The sequence below is a fragment of the Phacochoerus africanus genome, chromosome X, assembly GCF_016906955.1.
Source record: "Phacochoerus africanus isolate WHEZ1 chromosome X, ROS_Pafr_v1, whole genome shotgun sequence".
Lineage (NCBI taxonomy): Eukaryota > Metazoa > Chordata > Mammalia > Artiodactyla > Suidae > Phacochoerus > Phacochoerus africanus.
The window spans coordinates 13,976,734-14,000,549 of record NC_062560.1 but is presented as its reverse complement, the minus strand read 5'-3'; positions in this window follow the sequence as shown (position 1 = coordinate 14,000,549).

Sequence of the window (23,816 nt, the reverse complement as noted above, 5' to 3'; positions counted from 1 at the left end):
TATTTTTCCTGAGGATCACATTCTTAGTATTTTTATAACTGTAGCAGAAGAGTAGAAGGACAGCCAAATCTCTTTCTAAACAATTTAACCATACGTGACATTTATAGTACATATATTGATATTCAGGGCTGTTTTAAAACCTGCTACCTGCCCTCTGGGATATAAGCAGGGATGGAAATGGTTAGCCTTGAATTTGAGGATGAGCATCTGACAATAAATGTTTCCTGTAAGACTATGTCACCTGCTTGCGGTATGCCCCCCTGAACAAGCTGAAAGGAGGCCACAGAGTCATCATGTTTCCACTTTCCCTCCCAAAACACTCCTTGCTGTTATTTATTCTGGCTGCTGGGTTTCCAGCCCTTTGCTTTTCTAGTCAAGTACTGGCTGGTGATGCTAATTTGAGAGAAAGAAATGTGGAAGGAAATCCACCTGCTACCAAAGGAAATATATGAGTTCTTATGAACTCCTTTGCGTACATAAAATTTAGAAGTGTTGATTGAACTCAACTCATTGAATTTATGTTTCTAACTTTTTCTATCCTAAAGAGCCTGTTTCGCACACAGTGGCAGTTTCAAACTGCCTTGAAGACTTTGCTATATCCCAGAAGGGAACATTAGCAGTTGTTTCTGGGAAACTGCTGAAGTTCAAAAATGAGTATAAATAAGGACTTGGCCCGTTGGGTGAGAAAGAACCTTGAACAGCGTATTTCATTATACAATGTGAGGTATTTGCTTTAGGGAAATCAAAGTATTCATCTTTGGGTATGATTGGGAAAAAAAGTTTATAACCACGCTGTTGAAATGAAAAATTGCAACCCACAAATTTGCTCAGATTCTAGAAAGACACTGTAGTACCACTGGCAAGAAATAAGGAAGAAGAACTTTGAATAAAATAATGACTAGATAAGGGCTATGTCAAGCGCTTTTAAATGTAGCTGGAGAAAGAGGTCGCAGGTATGTAAACAGAAAAATGGGCAGAAAACTCAGATGTTCTCATGTTTGCATGTCTTCATTTATTTATTTGTTGGTTTTTTAATGATTTCCCCAATACAATTTTTTTTTCTACTATACAGCATGGTGACTCAGTTACACATACATGTACACATTCTATTTTCAAACATTATCATGCTCCATCATAAGTGACTAGATATAGTTTCCAGTGCTACACAGCAGGATATCATTGCTAATCCATTCCAAAGGCAATAGTCTGCATCTATTAACCCCAAGCTCCCCATCCACCCCACTCCCCTCCCCCTAGGCAACCACAAGTCTCTTCTCCAAGTCCATGAGTTTCTTTTCTGAGGAAAGTTTCCTTTGTGCTGTATATTAAATTCCAGATATGAGTGATATCACATAGTATTTGTCTTTCTCTTTCTGACTTACTTCACTTAGGATGAGAGTCTCTAGTTCCATCCATGTTGCTGCAAATGGCATGATTTTGTTCTTTTTGATGGTTGAGTGGTATTCCATTGTGTATATATACCACATCTTGCTAATCCAGTTGTCTGTTGATGGACATTTGGGTTGTTTCCATGTCTTGGCTATTGCGAATAGAGCTACAGTGAACATGCGGGTGCATGTGTCTTTTTTAAGGAAAGTTTTGTCTGGATGTATGCCCAAGAGTGGGATTGCTGGGTCATATGGTAGTTCTATGTATAGTTTTCTAATGCATCTCCATACTGTTCTCCATAGTGGTTGTACAAGCTTACATTCCCACCAACAGTGCAGGAGGGTTCCCTTTTGCATGTCTCAATCTCCAGTTTGCCAGTGACATTGTTCAGAACAGCAAACATTTATTGTGCACCCATTATGTGCCAAGTGTTGAGATAAGCATAAGAGATATAAAATCAAGTCAAATGGCAGTTCCTGGTGGTAAAGCGGGTTAAGGATCCAGTGTTGTCACTGCAGCAGCTCAGGTCACTGCTGTGGTATGGATTCGATCCCTGGCCTGGACCCTTCTACAGGCTTTGGGGATGGCTGTAAATAAATAAATAAATAAAATCAAGTCAGAAAAAGTCATTGCCTTGGTTTATATGTGGAGACAACACTTAAATGGATTATTCTAATATATAAATAATGGATTCTTCTAATAAGAAATGTGCTTATTACTAATAAGAAACAGCTACTGGGGCATCAGGATGGATGGAATCTTAAGACATAAGTAATCATTAGCCAAGCAAAGAAGTTTGTTCTAGTCACAATTAAAAGTATGAGCTAAAGGTTCTGAGGAGGGGAATTTCATGTAATTTGAAAAAGTCTTTTTCTTCAAGCAGTGATAAAATAGAAATGTTCCAAAATACTTTTTGTGAAATACTTGTGTTCCTGTCTAGAGTTTACTCTTCCCCCTCATCCTTGTCACCACATGCATCCCATAAGGAAGGGAATAAAGGGATGAGGGCAGACACTTGCTTTTGCCTCTTTAGTGCATGGCTCATGGATTGATGGATGGATGGGTGGGCAGAAAGGCACAGAAGACAGAAGGTTTGTACAAATATGCACCTCTATCTAGAAGGCTTGTTGACTTGAGCCACTAATTAATAAGCACAAACTAAATTGCTATTTATTTCAGTACATGGAACTAGGATAGACATTGCTCAGTTTTCTAAGTCCTCCCATCCAATTTAGATGCTTTATGACATTGAAGATTAGGAGGTGCTAAGTCTTTGGGTTCAGATATTATGTCAGTGTGAAGGGGCAAGTGTTGCCAAAATCCAGCCTCTGTGCACTGACGCTGATTGAATCTTGGAGATAGAGTTTTGGATGAAGGAGAAGAGAATAGCTTTATTGCTTTGCCAGGCAATGGGGGACACACCAGGCTTATGCCTTTAAAAACTGTGTGTCCCACTGGGGAGGACTTGGTGAGGCCTTTTATAGCAATGGTTCAAGGGCTGGATTGCTGATAAGGATCAGGGTATGCTTAAGACCTGCATTCCTTTATTCTGGCCTCAGGGGTCTCCTGATGAGTCTGTGGTTCTCAAGGTTATTTTTTCTGGAATGAAGAAGGCGAGCTCCAAGATATTGTCTGTATCCCTGTCCTGGAGCCCCACAGGATCCTGCATGGTTTCAGGAGTGAATTCCCCCTCCCCCATCAACTTAAATGTCTGCTGGGTTTCCCTCCAGGGATCTAAGCTTGTTATGAGAGCAGAATTGACTGCTCTCAGTACCAAGTATTTCTATCTGTTCCTTTATTACTTTCACATTTCATCCTGTGTCTCAGTGCCTGAGGCAAGTTGGGAACACCCACCAAGATGCTGATGTTTCATTCTCATCCAGCTTTAATTGAGCTATTTTTCAATGATTTCTCCATAGTCCCAACCCCATGGGAGCAAAATATTTTCTTTTTCACACAAAGGTGATTTTGTTTAACATATTAATCATTAGATATGTTGATGATATATATAACTACATATGCTCTCTTTCACAGGGTAAAAAAAACTTTCACTTCTTAATCACCAATATGATGTGTTCTGTCCTGGATCTTCATTTTCCTTTCTCCTCAAATGACATTCTCTGGTGGACAAAACTTAATTATGTTGGTGAAAGCACTCTGAGTTTTTGTACTCTCAAAACTTTGGTATTTATTAACCTGATTTTGCTCTCCAATGACTATTCAAAGGAGTACTTCATAAAATATCATTTGAGGTTCAGATTTCTAGATGGCAGAAAAGTCTTAAAAGTAATGGGAAGAAAGTGGTATAAGTGAAACTAATTTTTAAATAAGGGTGTTTATTTGTCTATCTATCTTAATCATAATAACTTGTGATTCTCAACTAGAACCTTCTGCTCTCAAAAAATAAATTGATCGGAGTTCCCGCCGTGGCGCAGTGGTTAACGAATCCGACTAGGAACCATGAGGTTGCGGGTTCGGTCCCTGCCCTTGCTCAGTGGGTTAGGATCCGGCGTTGCCGTGAGCTGTGGTGTAGGTTGCAGACGCGGCTCGGATCCCGCGTTGCTGTGGCTCTGGTGTAGGCCGGTGGCTGCAGCTCCAATTCAACCCCTAGCCTGGGAACCTCCATATGCCGCGGGAGGGGCCCAGGAAATAGCAACAACAACAACAACAACAACAACAACAATAACAACAACAAAAGACAAAAAAAAAAAATTGATCCCAGAGTTCCTATTGTGGCCCAGAGGGTTAAAAGCCAGTTAAGAACCATAGTATCCATGAGGATGTAGGTTCAATTCTTGGCCTCGCTCAGTGGGTTAAGGACCCTAATTGCCACAAGCTGTGGCATTGGTCCAATGTTGCTGTGGCTGGGGAGTAGGCTGGCAGCTGCCTCTCTGATTCCACCCCTGGCCCGAAAGTTACATATGCTGCATGTGTGGCCCTTAGAATAAATGATCCTCAAAAGGAAGGGCAATGTTGGGGAAAGCCGTTTCTTATGAGAGCTAACATGAATCCACACTACCAGTAAGGAAGTCTTTTTCTGTAGGTAAGCATCAATCAGGACCCTGTCAGGAGACAGAAATCAGCAGGAATTTTAATAGAGATAATTTGTTATTACTATTTTTTAAATTAATTTTTTCATATAATTTTGAAGATTATACTGTTTACAGTTATTACAAAATAGTGGCTAGATTCCACATGTTATACAACACATCCTTGAGTCTGTCTTACATGCAGTAGTTTGTACCTCCCACCCCCCTACCTCTATCTTGCCCCTTTCTGTTTCCCTCTCCCTACTGATAACCACTAGTTTGTTCTCTAGATCTGTGAGTTTGCTTCTTTTTTTGTTACATTCACTAGTTGTATTTTTTTTGGATTCCATATGTAAGTAATATCATACAGTATTTGTTTTTCTTAATAGAGACAATACAAGGAATTGTCTAAAGTGTTAACTAGCTAACTGAAAAGGGTACTGTTGAATTAGCTACTGCAGGAAGCAGCTCCTGCCTCTGGGGAAACAAAGGGAAGAGGATGGGATTGTAATACATTACAGGGTTGGAGGAGGAGGGGCCCATGGAGGTAAAACTCAACCAAGCAAGGCACACTGCTTGGTGGGTGTTGGTGTGTCACGGTGGTGGTTAAGTGAGGTGAAGCTAGCTGTGCCTGTGTTAAAAAAAAAAAAGTGAAAATTGACTTCAGCTGCTGCTATAGTAAGAACTTGCCACAGCCAGGGTAAAGAAGTGAGAGTGGGGTGATGATGATAGAAACAAAGAATACAACAGGAAGCCCATACAAAGCAATCAGGAAACAGACAGGAAAAAACCAGTCCCTTCTCTTTCTCGGCCTTACATCTATTACTGCCCCTACCCCCCACCAAGTGAGAGCCAAGGGGCATTAGCTGGCAACTTAAAAATGTGTTTGTGGAGTCCAAGCCCCAGCATCAAAAAGCCCAGTATAGAAAGGGAGGTTTGGAGGAAAATGGTTTTATGACTGGCACTTAAGTTTGCAGAAGTAACCCCATCTAGCATATGAGTTGGTGATGAAATTAAAGTACTGCCTGCAGACGACTCTGACGGCCATGTTAATTGACTCCACATCATCCAGTGGTCTTTAGTGATTTATCTGAGCCAAAACCCATACCCCTTGCTAGTGATTGATAAAGATGAATTTCTCATATTTTATGTGTAACCTAAGAGTTTTATACGCCCTTCAGAAAATTAATCAAATTGGTCCGGTGCCAGTATTTTTAATAAGTTGCAGCCACTGGCATTAAGGCTTTGATCCAGATTGCTGACATGTAACAAATTTGGGCCCCTATTGTCTGCTTCATATCAAAAGCCCAGAAGAATTTTTGAAAACTTTAATAAAGTCTCTTACAAAGAAAAAAAAGCTAAATAAAATACTGAAAAAGGAGCAAGACAACTTTGGCTGCTTTCATTTGCTCAATCAACATTATTCTAGGATTCCTAGACAGTGCATTTAGACAGAAAAAAATTAAGATACTTATATGAATATTGGAAACTGTCATGATTCAGTTATCATCATCTACCTAGAAAAGCCTATTCAATCAACTGAAATCCTAACAGAATGTTAAAGTTCAGTAAGTAAGCCTGATATAAGATCAACATATGAAAATCAATAGATTTCCTTCAGATCAGCCACATCCAATTAGAAAATGGAATAATGAACACAAAAAGAATTTCAAGTTTATTCATGGCACAATTAGAAACTGAAATACTATTCAGGATGAAGTAATTAGAATGAAGTAAGTTCTTTAGGAGAGAGATATTCTCTGAGGTACCTTAGAATCTTTTAATTTTGTGTTTTAAATTCTTTGATTATCTAAAAATAGTATAAGTGCTTTCTGGGTCATCTATATCAGGAGTTGGCAAACCACAGGCCATAGACCAAGTGCAGGATGCTGTTAGTTTTGTAAATAAAGTTGTATTAGAACATAGCCACACATCCATTCATATGTGTATCATGTATTACTATTTTTTGTATTACAGTGATGGAATTCAGTAATTGCATCAATGGAAAATATTTATCATCTGACCCTTTACATAAAATGTTTGCTGATCTCTGATCTGCATGATCACATTATAAATGAGCCCAGTCCATATTTGCCTTTGTGTTTCTAATCACACTAGTGTCTGTATATATATAGCCACACCTGCGGCATATGGAAGTGATGCTTATGCTACTGAGCGAGGCCACGGAATGAACCCAAATCCTCATGGATACTAGTTAGGTTCTTAACCCACTGGGCCACAATAGGAACTCCCTGAAGTGAGTGCATTTCTCTCTCTTTCTTTCTCTATATTTTGGTGACTGTGACATGTAGCAGCTTGATGTGGGATCTCAGTTCCCATGCTAGGGATTGAACCTGGCCTGCAGAGGTGAAAGCACCAAGTCCTATCCACTAGACCATGAGAGAACTCCCTTAACTCTCTTTCTTAAATTGAATTATACTTAATTTAAAATGTTGTGTTAGTTTCAAGTGTACAGCAAAGTGACTCAGTTATACATACACACGCACACGTATATATATATGTGTATATATATATGTGTGTGTGTATATATATATATATATATATATGTTCTTTTTAAGATTCTTTTCCATTATAGGTTACTATCAGATATTGAGTATAGTTTCCTGTGCTATATAGTAGGTCCTTGTTTTTTTACCTATTTTTATATAGTAGTATGTATATGTTAATCCCAAACTCCCAGTTTATCTCCCTTCCCCTTTACCCTTGGTAACCATAATTTTGTTTTCACAGTTTGTGAGTCTATTTCTGTTTTGTAAATAAATTCATTTTTAACATTTTTTAGATTCCACTTACAAGAGATATCATTTGATATCTGTCTTTGCCAGACTTACTTCACTTAGTATGATAATCTCTAGGTCCATTCATGTTGCTGCAAATGGCATTATTTCGTTATTTTTTATGGCTTAGTAATATCCCACTATATATATGTACCATATCTTCTTTAATCTTCTGTCACTGGACACTTAGGTTGCTTCCATATCTTGGCTATTGTAAACAGTGCTGCAATGAACATTGGGGTACATGTATCTTTTAAAATTATGTTTTTCTCTGGATAGCTGCCCAGGAGTGGGATTGGTGGATCATATGGTAGTTGTATTTTTAGGGTTTTTTGGGGTTTTTTTTGTCCTTTTTTTTTCCCACTGTACAGCAAGGGGGTCAGGTTATCCTTATATGTATACATTACAATTACATTTTTTCCCCCACCCTTTCTTCTGTTGCAACATGAGTATCTAGACAAAGTTCTCAATGCTATTCAGCAGGATCTCCTTGTAAATCTATTCTAAGTTGTGTCTGATAAGCCCAAGCTCCCGATCCCTCCCACTCCCTCCCCCTCCCATCAGGCAGCCACAAGTCTCTTCTCCAAGTCCATGATTTTCTTTTCTGAGGAGATGTTCATTTGTGCTGGATATTAGATTCCAGTTATAAGTGATATCATATGGTATTTGTCTTTGTCTTTCCGGCTCATTTCACTCAGTATGAGGTTCTCTAGCTCCATCCATGTTGCTGCAAATGGCATGATGTCATTCTTTTTTATGGCTGAGTAGTATTCCATTGTGTATATAGACCCCATCTTCCGAATCCAATCATCTGTGGATGGACATTTGGGTTGTTTCCATGTCCTGGCTGTTGTGAATAGTGCTGCAATGAACATGCGGGTGCACGTGTCACTTTTAAGTAGAGTTTTGTCTGGATAGATGCCCAAGAGTGGGATTGCGGGGTCATATGGAAGTTCTATGTATAGATTTCTAAGGTATCTCCAAACTGTTCTCCATAGTGTTTGTACCAGTTCACATTCCCACCAACAGTGCAGGAGGGTTCCCTTTTCTCCACACCCCCTCCAGCACTTGTTATTTGTGGATTTATGAATGATGGCCATTCTGACTGGTGTGAGGTGATATCTCATGGTAGTTTTGATTTGCATTTCTCTTATAATCAGCGATGTTGAGCATTTTTTCATGTGTTTGTTGGCCATCTGTATATCTTCTTTGGAGAAATATCTATTCAGGTCTTTTGCCCATTTTTCCATTGATTGATTGGCTTTTTTGCTGCTGGGTTGTATAAGTTGTTTTTATATTCTAGAGATTAAGCCCTTGTCGGTTGCATCATTTGAAACTATTTTCTCCCATTCTGTAAGTTGTCTTTTTGTTTTGTTTTGGGTTTCCTTTGCTGTGCAAAAGCTTTTCAGTTTGATGAGGTCCCATGGGTTTATTTTTGCTTTTATTTCTATTGCTTTGGGAGACTGACCTGAGAACATATTCCTGATGTTGATGTCAGAGAGTGTTTTGCCTATGTTTTCTTCTAGGAGTTTGATGGTGTCCTGTCGTATATTTAAGTCTTTCAGCCATGTGGAGTATATTTTTGTGCATGGTGTGAGGGTGTGTTCTAGTTTCATTGCTTTGCATGCAGCTGTCCAGGTTTCCCAGCAATGCTTGCTGAAAAGACTTTCTTTTTCCCATTTGATGTTCTTGCCTCCCTTGTCAAAGATTAATTGACCCTAGGTGTCAGGGTTTATTTCCGGATTCTCTATTCTGTTCCATTGGTCTGTCTGTCTGTTTTGGTACCAGTACCACACTGTTTTGATGACTGTGGCTTTGTAGTATTTCTTGAAGTCTGGGAGAGTTATGCCTCCTGCTTGGTTTTTGTTTCTCAGGATTGCTTTGGCGATTCTGGGTATTTTGTGGTTCCATATAAATGTTTGGATTGTTTGTTCTAGTTCTGTGAAAACTGTCCTGGGTCATTTGATAGGGATTGCATTGACTCTGTAGATTGCCTTGGGTAGTATGGCCATTTTTACAATATTGATTTTCCCAATCCAGGGACATGGAATATCTTTCCATTTCTTTACATCTTCTTTGATTTCTTTGATTAAAGTTTTATAGTTCTCGGCATATAAGTCCTTTACCTCCTTGGTCAGGTGTATTCCGAGGTATTTGATTTTGTGAGGTGCAATTTTAAAAGGTATCGTATTTTTGTATTCCTTTTCTAATATTTCCTTGCTGGTATACAGAAATGCAACTGGCGTCTGAATGTGAATCTTATATCCTGCTACTTTGCTGAATTTATGAATCAGTTCAAGTAGTTTTGGGGTTGAGTCTTTAGGGTTTTCTATGTATAGTATCATGTCATCTGCATACAGTGACCGTTTGATCTCTTCTCTTCCTATATGGATGCCTTTGATTTCTTTTGTTTGTCTAATTGCTGTGGCTAGGCCTTCCAAAACTATGTTGAAGAGCAGTGGTGAGAGTGGGCATCCCTGTCTTGTTCCAGATTTGAGTGAGAAGGCTTTCAGTTTTTCCCCACTGAGGATTATATTTGCTGTGGGTTTCTCATAAATGGCTTTGATTATATTCAGGAATGTTCCCTCTATACCCACTTTGGCAAGGGTCTTGATCATGAATGGATGTTGGACTTTGTCAAATGCTTTTTCTGCATCTATCGAGATGATCATATGATTTTTGACTTTTTTTTTGTTAATGTGGTGTATGATGCTGATTGATTTGCGTATGTTGAACCATCCTTGTGAACCTGGGATGAACCCAACCTGGTCATGGTGTATAATTTTTTTGGTATGTTATTGGATTCGGTTGGCTAAGATTTTGTTGAGAATTTTTGCATCTATATTCATCAATGATATTGGGCGATAGTTTTCTTTTTTGGTGGTATCTCTGTCTGGTTTTGGAGTGAGGGTGATGGTGGCATCATAGAATGTCTTTGGGAGTATTCCTTCTTCTTCAACCTTTTGAAAGCGTTTAAGGAGGATGGGCACCAATTCGTCTTTATGTGCTTGATAAAATTCACCTATGAAGCCATCTGGTCCTGGACTTTTATTTGTAGGGAGTGATTTTATGACCTCTTCCATTTCATTTCTAGTGATCGGTCTGTTCAGTTGGTCTGTTTCTACTTGATTCAGTTTTGGCAGGCTGTAAGATTCTAGAAGATTGTCCATTTCTTCCAGATTGTCAAACTTGTTGCCATATAGTTGTTCATAGTATTCTCTTATGGTTTTTTGTATTTCTGCTGTATCCGTTGTGATTTCTCCTTTTTCATTTATAATTTTGGTTATTTGGGTTCTTTCTCTCCTCTTTTTAGTGAGTCTGGCCAGGGGTTTGTCAATTTTGTTCATCTTTTCAAAGCACCAGCTCTTGGTTTTATTAATTTTCTCTGTTGTTTTTGGAGTCTCTATTTTATTGATTTCTTCTTTGATCTTTATAATTTCCTTCCTTCTGCTGACTTTAGGACTTTTTTGTTCTTCGTTTTCTAATTCATTTAGGTGGAGGGTTAAGTTGTCCACTTGGGATCTTTCTTCTTTTTTGAGAAAGGCCTGTAGTGCTATAAATTTCCCTCTGAGCACTGCTTTCGCAGCATCCCATAGGTTTTGAGCGGTTGTGTCTTCATTATCGCTTGTTTCAAGGTAGTTTTTAATTTCCTTCTTGATTTCCTCATTGACCCATTGGTTTTTTAGTAGCATGTTGTTTAGTCTCCATGCAGTAGGTTTTTTCTCTTTCCTTTTCCCATGGTTGATTTCTAATTTCATGGCATTGTGGTCAGAGAAGATACTTGAGATAATTTCTATGCTCCTAAATTTATTGAGATTAGCTTTGTGTCCCAATATGTGGTCGATTCTTGAGAATGTTCCATGAGCATTTGAGAAGAATGTGTATTCTGCTTTTTTTGGATGTAGTGTCCTGAAGATATCAATGAAGTCTAACTTTTCTATTGCTTCCTTTAGGATCTCTGTTGCTTTATTGGTTTTCTGTCTAGAGGATCTGTCCATTGATGTGAGGGGGGTATTAAGGTCTCCTACTATGATTGTATTCTCATCAATATCTCCCTTTATGCCTGTTAATATTTGTTGTATGTATCTGGGTGCTCCTGTATTTGGGGCATATATGTTGACGCTAGTAACATCCTCTCCTTGGATGGATCCCTTAATCATTAAGTAGTGTCCTTCTTTGTCTTTCTTTATGTGTTTTGTTTTAAAGTCTATTTTGTCTGATACGAGCGTTGCGACTCCTGCTTTTCTGTCATGTCTATTGGCGTGAAATCTTTTTCCCCACCCTTTCACTTTCAATCTATATGTATCTTTTGTCCTAAGGTGAGTTTCTTGTAGGCAGCCTATTGAAGGTTTTTGCCTTTTTATCCACTCAGCCACTCTGTCTTTTGATTGGGGCGTTCAGTCCATTGACATTTAAGGTGATAATTGATAGATGATTATTTATTGCCATTTGAACCTTGTGTTCCAGTTGATTCTATGGTTCTCCATTCTTCCTTTCTTTCTTTTTTTTTTTTTTTTGGTTGGATGGTCTCCTGTTATTATCTGCTTGAGTGTATTTTTTTTCATTTTTTGCAAATGAAATATTTGGTTTTGGCTTGTGGTTGCCCTAGTTTTTTAAGTATGCTAACCCCTTCCCATAATTGTGTGTTTTAGCCCGATGGTCCTGTAAGTTCAAACACTTCATTACTATATTAAAATTAAGAAGAGAAACATACAAACTAACAAACAAAAAGGGTTATTTACTTCCTAACATCCCTTGCCCACATTTTATGGTTTTGATGACTCTTTTTTATTTTTTTTTTCTTTTTAATTTTATTTTGTTTGAAGCATGTTCATGATTAAATCTGTATGCTGGCTTATTTGAGTGACTGCTCTCTGATTGCGGTTTCCTCAGTCCTAGTTCTTCCTCTTCTTCTTCTTCTTTTTTTTCTTTTCTTTTCTTTTTTCTTCCCTTTCCTTCCTTTCTTTTTGGTTTAGAGAAGCCCTTTCAATATTTCCTTTAACCTGGGTTTTGTGTTGCAGTATTCTTTAAGTTTTTGTTTGTTGGAAAAAGTTTTTATTTCCCCTTCTATTTTAAATGATATTCTTGCTGGATAGAGTATTCTAGGTTGCATATTTTTTCCTTTTAGCACTTTAAATATCTCTTGCCATTCCCTCCTGGCCTGTAGTGTCTCTGTAGAGAAGTCAGCTGATATTCTTATGGGGGTTCCCTTGTAGGTAACATTCTGTTTTTCTCTTGCTGCCTTTAGGATCCTCTCTTTATCACTAACTTTTGCCATTTTTATTATGATGTGTCTTGGTGTGGGTCTGTTTGGGTTCAGTTTGTTTGGGGCCCTCTGTGCTTCTTGTATCTTGAAGCCAGCATCCTTTAGATTTGGGAAGTTTCTAGCGATAATTTCTTCAAATATATTTTCCACCCCCTTATCTTTTTCTACTCCTTCTGGAATTCCTATTATGCATAGATTGGCCCGCTTTATATTATCCCATAGGTCTCTTATATTGCTTTCCAGCTTTTGGATTCGGTTTTCTGTCTGTTGACCGGATTGAGTGATTTCCATTATTCTATCTTCCATATCACTGATTCGTTCTTCTGCGTTATTCATTCTGGTTTTTACTGCCCTTAGTTCCGTTTGCATCTCTGCAAATGAATGTTCTAGTTTTTCTTGGCTCCTCCTTATATTTTCGAGTTCCTTTCTGAGGGTATCTGCATTACTGTTCATATCTTCTCTTAATTCCTTCAGTATTTTCACTATTTCTCTTTTGAACTCCAGGTCTGTCAGACTGCAGAGATCTGTTTCATTGTTGACTGTTTTAGGTGAGTTCTCCTGTTGGTTTGACTGGGGGTGGTTTCTCTGCTTCTTCATCTTGCTTGTTGTTTTCTTTCTCCTGAGGGAGTTGTACTCTCCGTTATCAGGCAGTGTTTGCCTTGTCACTGCCGTGGAATATTTCCTGAGGGCTGGCGTTGTTGGTCAATCTTTTTTGAGGCAGTGTGGCTTTTCTGGAGTGTTGATGGGGCTAACAGTGTTTCTTTGAAGCAAAGGAGGACTTCCTGAGGGCAGACAGGACTGGGAGGTCCACACCACGATGGTAGCAGATTTCACTTGGTCATGCAGAGCTTGCTCTGGTGTTTTTAGGCTGTGGGGTTCTTGCAGGGGGTTGGCGGTGTTGGGCAGCTGTTCGTCAGGAGTGCAGCACCCCCTGGGGGCTGGAGCAGCTATCTGGGTCCCTGAGAACCTAAGAGGCTCTTCCCTAGGGCAGCCCAACTCAGAAGGCTGGCCTGAGAAGGTAGGCAGATCTTTTCACAGTCTGGCCAAGGTTGTTGCAGCTTTTCTGGGCTGCAGGGGCTCTTCTAGGGGGCTTGTGGTGCTGAGCAGCTATTCCACGGGAGTGGGGCACCCCCTAGGGGCTTGGGCGGGTAGCAGGGCCACTGGAAACCCAAGAGGCTCCTCCCCGGGGCAGCCCAACTCAGAAAGATCGTCTGAGATCTTTTCCTGGCTTGGCCAGGCTTGTTGCAGCTTTTCTGGGCTGCAGGGGGTCCTGCCTGGAGCTGGCAGTCCTATGCAGCTGATCCACTAGGGCACCCCCTGGGGGCTTGGGCGGGTAGCAGGGCCGTTGGAAACCAAAGAGGCTCCTCCCCAGAGCAGCCCGACTCAGAAAAACCGTCCGGGAATTAGGCAGATCTATTCACTGCCTGGCTAGGCTTGTTCTAGCTTTTCTGGGCTGCAGGACTTTTCTCGGGGGCTGGTGGTGTTTGGTGCTGCTCTGTGGAAGTGTAGCCCCTCCAAAGGGCAAGCAGGCCTGTGCAGGGACAGCCCCTGCGGTGGTAGGCTTCAGGCAATTGTTGAGGCCAGCCCTCCTGGATGGCAGGCAGCCCCAGGTTCGGCGAGAGCGCAGGGGGTGGTGGGGGTGGGGGGAGGGAATGCACTGGGAAGCACAGCTTTCAGCTAGCTAGCGGGCCTGTAAGCTTGCTGTGGCGTGGGGGGTATTCTATGGGGCCCTACCCCTTCTTCTCTCCCCTCCCCAGCAGGGGCGCAGACCAGGCTCTTTTCCCAGGTTCCCTCTGATGCGGCTTTCCACTTCCCCGCCCCTAGAGTATTGCTCCCTTCCTCTGTGACAGCTTTGTTTTCTAGTCTCCCAGGCAGTCTCTGCCCCGTCAAATGGTTCCTGCTCCACCCCGCCCCCCCAGCCCGGGGACTAACCTCCGGAGCCTAGGTCTCGGTGCCCAGCCCCCACCCAGGTGTCCCCTGGCCCTTTCTCAGGGACTAACCTCTGGAGCCGAGGTCTCGGTGCCCAGTCCCCACCCAGGCGTCCCCAGGCCCTTTCTCGGCAACTAACCTCTGGAGCCGAGGACTCGGTGCCCAGCCCCCACCCAGGCGTCTCAATTTTTGGTGACTGTGCCCGTAGTTCAGATGGTCCGTTCGGTTCTTGATCGGCTTTTCCGTACTCCAACTTACTGCTACACTCTTCTCTGCATCTGGAGATTCCTCCGGTTCGTTTGATCTTTCCCCCGTGTAGGTGACTTTCCAGGGTGCGGGATCCCTTTCTCCTCCGCAGTTCCCTTTCGGGAGCACCCGTCCCACTAGGATTCACCTTCTCTCACTCTCCTCTTTTCTCCCGTTCTGCCCCGTAATGTCACGAACTTCTTGCCGTTATTGGAGTTTAGGTTCTTCTGCCAGCGATTGGTTGCTGTTCCGTGCGAGTCATTTATTCTGTAGATGTGCTTTTTTTTGTTGCGTTTGTGGGAGAGGGCGAGCGGGCCCCCTACTCCTCCGCCATCTTGTCCTCTTCCTTTTTTTGTCCTTTTTTTAGGGCTGCTCCTGTGGCACATGGAGGTTCCCAGGCTAGGGGTTGAATTGGAGCTGTAGCTGACAGCCTACACCACAGCCGCAGCAACATGGGATCGGAGCTGCCTCTACACCACAGAGACCTAAACCATAGCTCACAGCAACGCCAGATCCTTAACGCACTGAGCGAGGCCAGGGATTGAACTTGCATCCTCATGGATGCTAGTCGAGTTTGTTAACTGCTGAGCCACAACGGGAACTCCTATTTTTAGTTTTTTGAGGAACCTCCATACTCTTATTTATAGTGATTCTATCAATTCACATTCCAAGCAACAGTGTAGGAGGGTCTCTTTTTCTTTGTACTCTCTCCAGTATTTATTGTTTGTAGACACTTTGATGATGGCCATTCTGAATGGTGTGAGCTGATACCTCATTACAATTTTGATGTGCATTTTTTAAATAATTCACAATCAATGTTGAGCATCTTTTCATGTGTTTTTTGGCCATCTGTATGTCTTTGGAGAAATGTCTATTTAGGTTTGCCTATTTTTGATTGTTTTTTTTTTTATATTGAGCTGCATGGGTTGTTTGTATATTTTGGAGATTAATCCCTTGTCAGTCACTTCATTTCCAAGTATGTTTTCCCATTCTGTAAGTTGCCTTTTTGTTTTGTTTATGGTTTTCTTTTCTGTGCAATAGTTTTAAAATTTAATTAGGTCCCATTTGTTTGTTTTTGTTTTTATTTCCATTACTCTAGGAGTTGGATCTAAAAAGATATTGCTGAGGTTTATGTCAAAGAGTGTTCTGCCTATGTTTTCCTCTAAGTTTTTTAGTTTCCAGGCTTACATTTAGTTTGTCAATCCATTTTGAGTTTATTTTTGTGTATGGTATTAGACAGTTTCAAATTTCAAACTTTTATACCAGGCTGTCCAGTTTTCTAAGCACCAGTTATTAAGGAGACTGTCTTTTCTCCATTGTATATTCTTGCCTCCTTTGTCATAAATTAGATGACCATGGGTGCTTGGATTTATTTATGTTTTTTCTATCTTATTCCATTGATTTGTATTTCTGTTTTTGTGCCAGTACCATACTGTTTTGATGACTGTAGATTCATAGTATAGTCTGAACTCAAAGGGCATGATTCCCCCAGCTCTCTTCTTTCTCAAGATTATTTTGACAATTAAGAGTCCTTCGTGTTTCCATACACAGGATCATAAGAGACTACTATGAGCACCTATATGTGAATAAAATGAGCAACCAAGAAGAAAAGGACATATTCTTAGAAAGGTACAATCTCCAAAGACCGAACCAAGAAAAAATAGAAAATAGGAATAGACCAATTACCAGTACTAATATTGAATCATTAATTTCAAAATTCCCAAAAAGAAAAGTCCAGGACCAGATGGCCTCACAAATGAATTCTACCAAACATTTAGAGAAGGGTAAACAGCTATCCTTCTGAAACTATTCCAAAAAGAGGCAGGTACACTTCAAAACTCATTTTCTGAGGCCATGATCATCTTGAAATCAAAATGAAAGATATCACAAAATATAAAATTATAGGCCAATATTACTCATGAATATAGATGCAAAAATCCTCAACAAAATACTAGCATGCTGACTCCAACAATACATTAAAAGGGTTATACGGCATAATCACATGGCATTTATCTCAGGGATGCAGGGATTTTTCAGTATTCACAAATCAGTATGATACACCACATTAATAAACTGAAGAAAAAAAATCATATGATCATCTCAACAGGTGCATAAAAAGCTTTTGACAAATTCAACATCCATTTATGATAAAAAAAACCTCTTCAGAAAGTAGGCATAGAGGGAATATACCTCAACATATTAAAGACCATATATGACAAACCCACAGCTAACTTACTCAACAGTGAAAAGCTGAAAGCATTTCTTCTAATATCAGGAACAAGACAAGGAAGTCCACTCTTTTATTCAACATAGTTTTGGAATTCCTAGCCACAACAATCAGAGAAGAAAAATAAATAAAGGGAATCCATGTCAGAAAAGAAGTAAAAAGTGTCACTCTTTGCAGGTGACATGATACTATACATAGAAAATCCTAAAGGTGTTACCAGATAACTACTAAAGCTCATCAATGAATTCAGTAAAGTTGCTGGTTACAAAGTTAATATACAAAAATCTATACACTAACAAGATAAGGTCAGAAAGAGAGATTAAGGAAACAGTCCCATTTACCATTGCATCAAAAAGAATAAAATATCTAGGGATAAAGCTACCTAAGAAAGCAAAAGAACTATGTTCTGGAAACCACAAGACGCTGGAGAGAGTAATTGAAGACCACATAAACAGATGGAAAGCTATACCATGTTTTTAGACTGGAAGAATCAATATTGTTTAAGTGAACATACTTCCCAAGTCAATCTACAGATTCAGTGAAATGGCTATCAAATTGCCAATGGCATTTTCACAGAACTAGAACAAAAATTTTTTAATTTATATTTAAACCCCCACCTTTTATTTTTTTTTTTTTTGGCTGTACCCACGCCATATGTAAGTTCCCAGGCCAGGGATTGAATCTGAGCTGTAGCCAAATTCCTAACCCGCTATGCCACAGCAGGAACTCCTGAAATATTTTTAAGTCAATGAGAACAGCCATCTTTTGACCACCATTGTGCCCCGTTTATTCCTGTCGAAAGCGGCAAGGATGAAACATCTTTTGCAGTGATAATTTAGCTTTAACACTTTCATAGAATAAGATGTTTTATAAGTTATTTAGTCAATTGAAAGTGGCTTGAAATAATGAAATCAGCATAGTAGAGATGAGTGATATACTATTTTAATCGTCCTAAAATAAGTAAAAATATACAGAAGAGAACTTAAGGCCAAAATGATATGTTTTTGCCCAATGATGCCACAGTGTGTGTCCATGCAAATGCCTTGCAGCAGGGCTGTTAAAGAGTACTGGGGGGAGACTTGAGTCATTGCATGTCGCTCTCTAGCACAGGTGGAACAAATTCAAAAGAAAACATATCCTGATGGTAAGCACCTTTGTTGTCCTATAACCAGATGAGATGTGAATATCACATTTTTATGCTGACCAACAAGTTTATTTTCAATAGTTATAACAGTAAATGTTCAGTTAATAATTGCGAAGAAGCCTCTCAAAGAACTGTATTTTGGCTTTTACGATTTAATTGACCTAAAAGGATACAGAACTAGTGATTATACATATGTTTGTTGTGAGAAGGAAAATCAGCAGTAATGATAGTGACAAGGATTAAGGTCATGGCCTACTATCTTTAAAATCAAATCAAATCCCGTTGACTGCTGGTAGACCAGAAAACATATGAATACACCCAAAGCTGTGTGTTTCAGGAAAATTACATCATGTATTATCTTAGTGTTGTTCAATTAAATGAATTTAATTTATAAGTCTATTTTGGTTTTATAATTATCTAAAGCCCATATGCCTAAGAAGTTTCCTTCTATTATAATGTTTTTAAATATGTTCAAACATAAAACTAGATACAGGGATACCATTCTTATACCATTGGTTGGCAGAAATTAAAAGAATGATAATATATAGGGGTCACCATAGTGTAGAAAATCAGACACTCTCATACCTTGTTGGGGAAGTTAAGCTATGTATCACTCGTGCAACTAAAACAAACAAAAAGGAATGAAGAAAATAATGATAATGACATCTTATATTTTATTATTTTTTTCTAGTTATCATTTTGTCTCTGCTTACTAAAGTAAGAGATGCTCAAGGCTAAGGTTGCCAGATGTAGCAAATAGACACAGAGAATGCTCAGTTAAATTTGAATCTCAGATAAATAAGAAATAATTGTTTTAGTGTAAATATACCCTATAAAATATTTGGGACCTACTTATAATGAAAAATTATTCACTATTCATCTAAAATTCATTTTAATTGGGCATCCTGTATCTGGCAGTCTTACTTTAGGGACATGTGTATAAAGGAAAGTGAAAAGCATCTGCATGTCATTCCCTAAAATCACTGTAAACTGTCTGCATGCCTAAGTTTTTTATTTAATTTTAAAATTTTTATTAAATTATAGTTGATTTATGGTGTTGTGTTAATTTCTGCTTTAAAGAATAGTGACCCAGTCATACATGTATACATATACATTCTTTTTCTCATACTATCTTCCATCATGGAAGATACAGGAGATCAGCTATAGTTCCTTGTGCTGCACAGTAGGACCTCATTGCTTATCCATTCTAAGTGTAATAGTTTGCATCTACTAAGCCCAAACTCCCAATCCATCCCCCTCCCTCCCCTACCCCCTTGGCAATCACAAGTCTGTTCTCTATGTCTTTGAGTCTGCTTCTGTTTTGTAAACAGGTTCATTTGTGCCATATTTTAGATTCCACATATAAGTGATATCATATGATATTAGTCTTTCTCTTTCTGACTTACTTCACTTAGTATGAGAATCTCTGTTTTTATGCTAATTTCTGTTGTGCAGGAAAATGACTTAGTAATATACATATATATAATTTAATTTTCATTTCCATTATGGTCTATCCCAAGAGACTGGATATAGTTCCCTGTGCTATACAGTAGGACCTCATTGCTTATCCATTCTAAATGTAATGGTTTGCATCTACCAACCTCTAAGTTTTATAGTACTTTGTAACAATGACTCACATTGAGTGCTTACTCCATTGCGAGATGGCTCTCTCAAGAGGCTAAATATTAAGTGAGCAAAAAATGTGGGGTTCCAGGAAAACCTCTTCAAAGGACATTGGGAAAATATATTTGATGTTAACTGAGGTTCCATGCCCAAAACTGGATGAGTTAATGTCACAGTTTTCAGGTGGGCCCAGGCTGTTAAGTGTCTTAAATTCCAGGAGAGGAGTTTTAGACAAGGAGTCAGTAAACTAAGTCCCATGGGCCACATCCGGCCCCCTATCTGTATTTGTAAATAAAGAATTATTGGACCATAGTCACATCCACTTGTGTACATATGTGTGTATATGACTGCTTTTGCTCTACAAAGGCAGAGTTGAGCCATTGAAACAGAGACCATATAGCCCAAGACGTCTAAAGTATTTCTTACGTGGCCTAGAGGGAGTTGAATGGTTGTCCCCAAAAGGATATGTCCATATCTTAACATCCACAACCTATTAATGTGTCCTTGTTTGGAAATAGTCTTTGCAGATATAATTAAGTCAAGGATCTTGAGATGAGCTCATCATGGATTATCTAGATGAGCCCTACATACAATGCCAAGAATTTCTATAAGACACAGAAGAGGACGCATAGAGGAGGCATGTGAGTATTAGGGGCAGAGATGGGAGCAATGAAACCACAAGACAAGAAATGCCAGGCACCCCCTGTAGCTGGAAGAGGAAAGATGCCCTTATAGCCTTGGGAGGAAATGCAGCCCTATGAAAACATTGATTTGGGATTTCTGATCTCCAGAGCTGTGAGAGTATTAAGCTGTGTTGTTTCAAGCTACCGTGTTTTCACATAATTTGTTAATGGCAGCCCTAGGAAATTAATACATGGGCCTCTATAGAAAATGTTTGCTGTCCCCTGCTTTAGGTATTTTTTGAAGGCACATTAATGCATTAATCATACATTAAGTACATTAATCATAGTTTGCTATTTGATCTTAAAACCCTTGCTAGGTAACCTTTATCATTTCCCCCTCCACTCCCCTGCCCCGACTCTCACCAACACACAAACACTCACTCACACTCATCAGTTCCACAGACATTCCGTGTGGTGAAGGAAGGGTAGCTAGCCATACTCTGTTCATTTCTTCCCCTTGCCTCCAACCTAAATAGCTTGTCTTATCAAGTTTGAGCCCCACACTCATCACCGCCACACTCAACCCAAAGGCTTTGTGGGAAAAACAAAACCCAGTAGCTACCTGGGGAATCCCCAATGCGATGTATTTTTTAAAAAAGAGAGCACACAATATAGTACAAATATCACAATATTACATGATGTGTGTATGTGTACAATCTGGGAAAAGTCTATTTTGAAGTAAAAAAAAAAAGTAAGGCATATTAAAATAAATCAATACCAATAGCTCAAAACCCCCTGAAAACTTGAACCGGATTATGTTGCCTGTGTAATTTTCTTTTAATAACTACTTAGCAGGTAAAGGAAGACAGAGAGACTCATGCTTCTAGAATAGCATTCTCAAGAATTCCCTTAATAGCTGACTCTTACAAATAAAGCTGTAGGCAGCTTGAGCCAACATGCAATTATAATGTTAGTAGATAAAAATAGTTACCATAGTTACCTTTCTCCCACTAGAAAAAATTCAACTGCCTACAGCCATCCCTTGAAGGGATTCTGTAACAAAGCACATAGGCCTAATTTTATCTCATAACTTTGGAACACTGTGGCATCAGTGAAAATTAACTTGGAGTTGTTAAAATACACTGACAGTGATGTTGCCACAGCTGGTGCCCCATTCCCATTATATTTTTAAAAGAACAGAAATGTCTTAAGATCTGTGAGCATTCCGTGATGAGTGGAAGGAGCTGACACTTTAGAATTCACACTCCCAATACCAGTGAAACTTATTTTGCGCAACTTCAGAATTTCCCCTTTGGTCTAATTGACAACTTCTTTGAGGGAAAAGTGACAAAGAGAAAAACAAAATCTTGGTTTAAACTGAGTTGTGGTCATTATTCATCTCCATCAAAAAGTTCAGTCAGTAATGGCAGCTGGAAGGAAGATCACGGATGTTTTCTAAGTAAGTGAGTTCAGCTCAAGGTTCCTCTCACGCAGAATTACTGATGCCAGGCTAGATACTTATTATTATTTGAAACTGGTGAAGGTATTCTACTCTGAGGTCACTCAGAGTGTAATCACTGGTTTCGGAGTGCTTTAATTTACCCATTTGATATTTGGGTGATGTATTTACATTCTTTCAAAAATAATGATGCAATTTTGTTTGTGTCTGATAACCTCATTTGCATTTTCATATTGCTAGACACCTACAAACTTTATTTAATGGGCACACAGCCTACAGACTTTATTTGTAATGTTTTTCTGATGACATGAGTAATAAATATTTATTATTGAAAATACATGAAAAATCCAAAAAAGCCCAAAGATGAAAAGGAACTATTATCCATAATAGAACCCCAGTGTTTAACACGTGGGTGAATCTACTTCCATTGTTTTATATATATAGTATGAGTATATATTCACAATACACATACTGTATTTTATATATGTACAATGTATATATACACGCAAAATTTTCAAATACTAATATATTTATATATTAATAAATTTTATTGAGTGTAACTTAGAAAGTTGTGTTAGTTTCAGGTATATAGCAAAGTAAATCTGCTATACATATACATATATCTGTTCATTTTCAGATTCTTTTCCTATACAGGTTGTTACATAGTACTGAGTAGATTGCCCTATGCTATACAGTAGGTCCTTGTTACCTATCTATTTTATATATGGCAGTGTGTACCTGTCATTCCCAACCCTCTATTTTATCCCTCCTGCCCCACATTTCCCTTTGATAACCATGAATTTGTTTCAAAATCTTTGAGTCTGTTTGTTTTGTAGGTTCTTTTGTATCATTTTTTGTTCGATTCCACACATTAGTGATTTAATACAATATTTGGCTTTCTCTGTCTGACTTACTTCACTTAGTATGAGAGGGTCTAGCTCCATCCATGTTGCTGCAAATGGCATTATTGCATTCCTTTTTAATGCCTGAGTAGTATTTCAGAGTGTTTGTGTGTGTGTGTGTGTATGTGTACACACCACATCTTTATCCAATCCTCTGTTGATGGATATTTAGCTTACTTCCATGTCTTGGCTATTGTAAATAGTGCTGCAGTGAATATTGGGGTACATGTATCTTTTCAAATTATGATTTTCTCCAGATATATGCTCAAGAGGGGTTGCTGGGTCATATGGTAGATCTATATTTAGTTTTCTAAAGAAACTTCATATTGTTTTCCATAGTGGTTGCACCACTTTACATTCCCACCAACAGTGTAGGAGGGTTCCCTTTTGTCCACACCCTCTCCAGGCTTTATTGTTCATAGACTTTTTGATGATGGTCATTCTAACTGGTGTGAGCTGGTATCTCCTTGTAGTTTTGATTTGCATTTCTCTAATAACTAGTGATGTTGGGCATCTATTCATGTGTTTTTTTGGTCATCTATATGTCTTTAGAGAGATGTCTATTTAGGTCTTCTGCCATTTTTTGACTGAGTTTGTTTTTTTGATCTTGAACTGAAGGAAACCGTAAACAAAATGAAAAGACAACCTACAGAATGGTAAAAATATTTGCAAATAAAGTGACTGACAAGGGATTAATCTCCAAAATATACCAACAACTTGTTTTTTTATAGCCACTCTTGCAGCATATGGAAATTCTGGGACCAGGGATTGAATCTGAGCTGCAGCTGCAGCTGCAGCCTATTCCACAGCTGCGGCAATGCCAGATCCTTTAACCCCCTGCTCTGGGCCAGGGATCAAATCATACCTCCACATCCACCTGAGCCGCTGCAGTCATTTTCTTTCTTTTTTTTTTTGAAATTTTATTTTTATTTTTTTTACAGAATAAATTACATATATTTAAACACAATTGCATTCATACAGATTATTATATCATGGATCTTAAGAAACAGATTAAGTGATTCCCTCTGGAGAAGTGGAATGGAAAATATGCTGAGACAAATAGGAAATTTATTCTATACTTTATCCCATTTTGTATGGCTTTCATCTTTACTATTTAGCATTATCTATTACATTTCAATTTTTCCTTAAAAATTAGCATTATAGGGAGTTCCCGTCGTGGC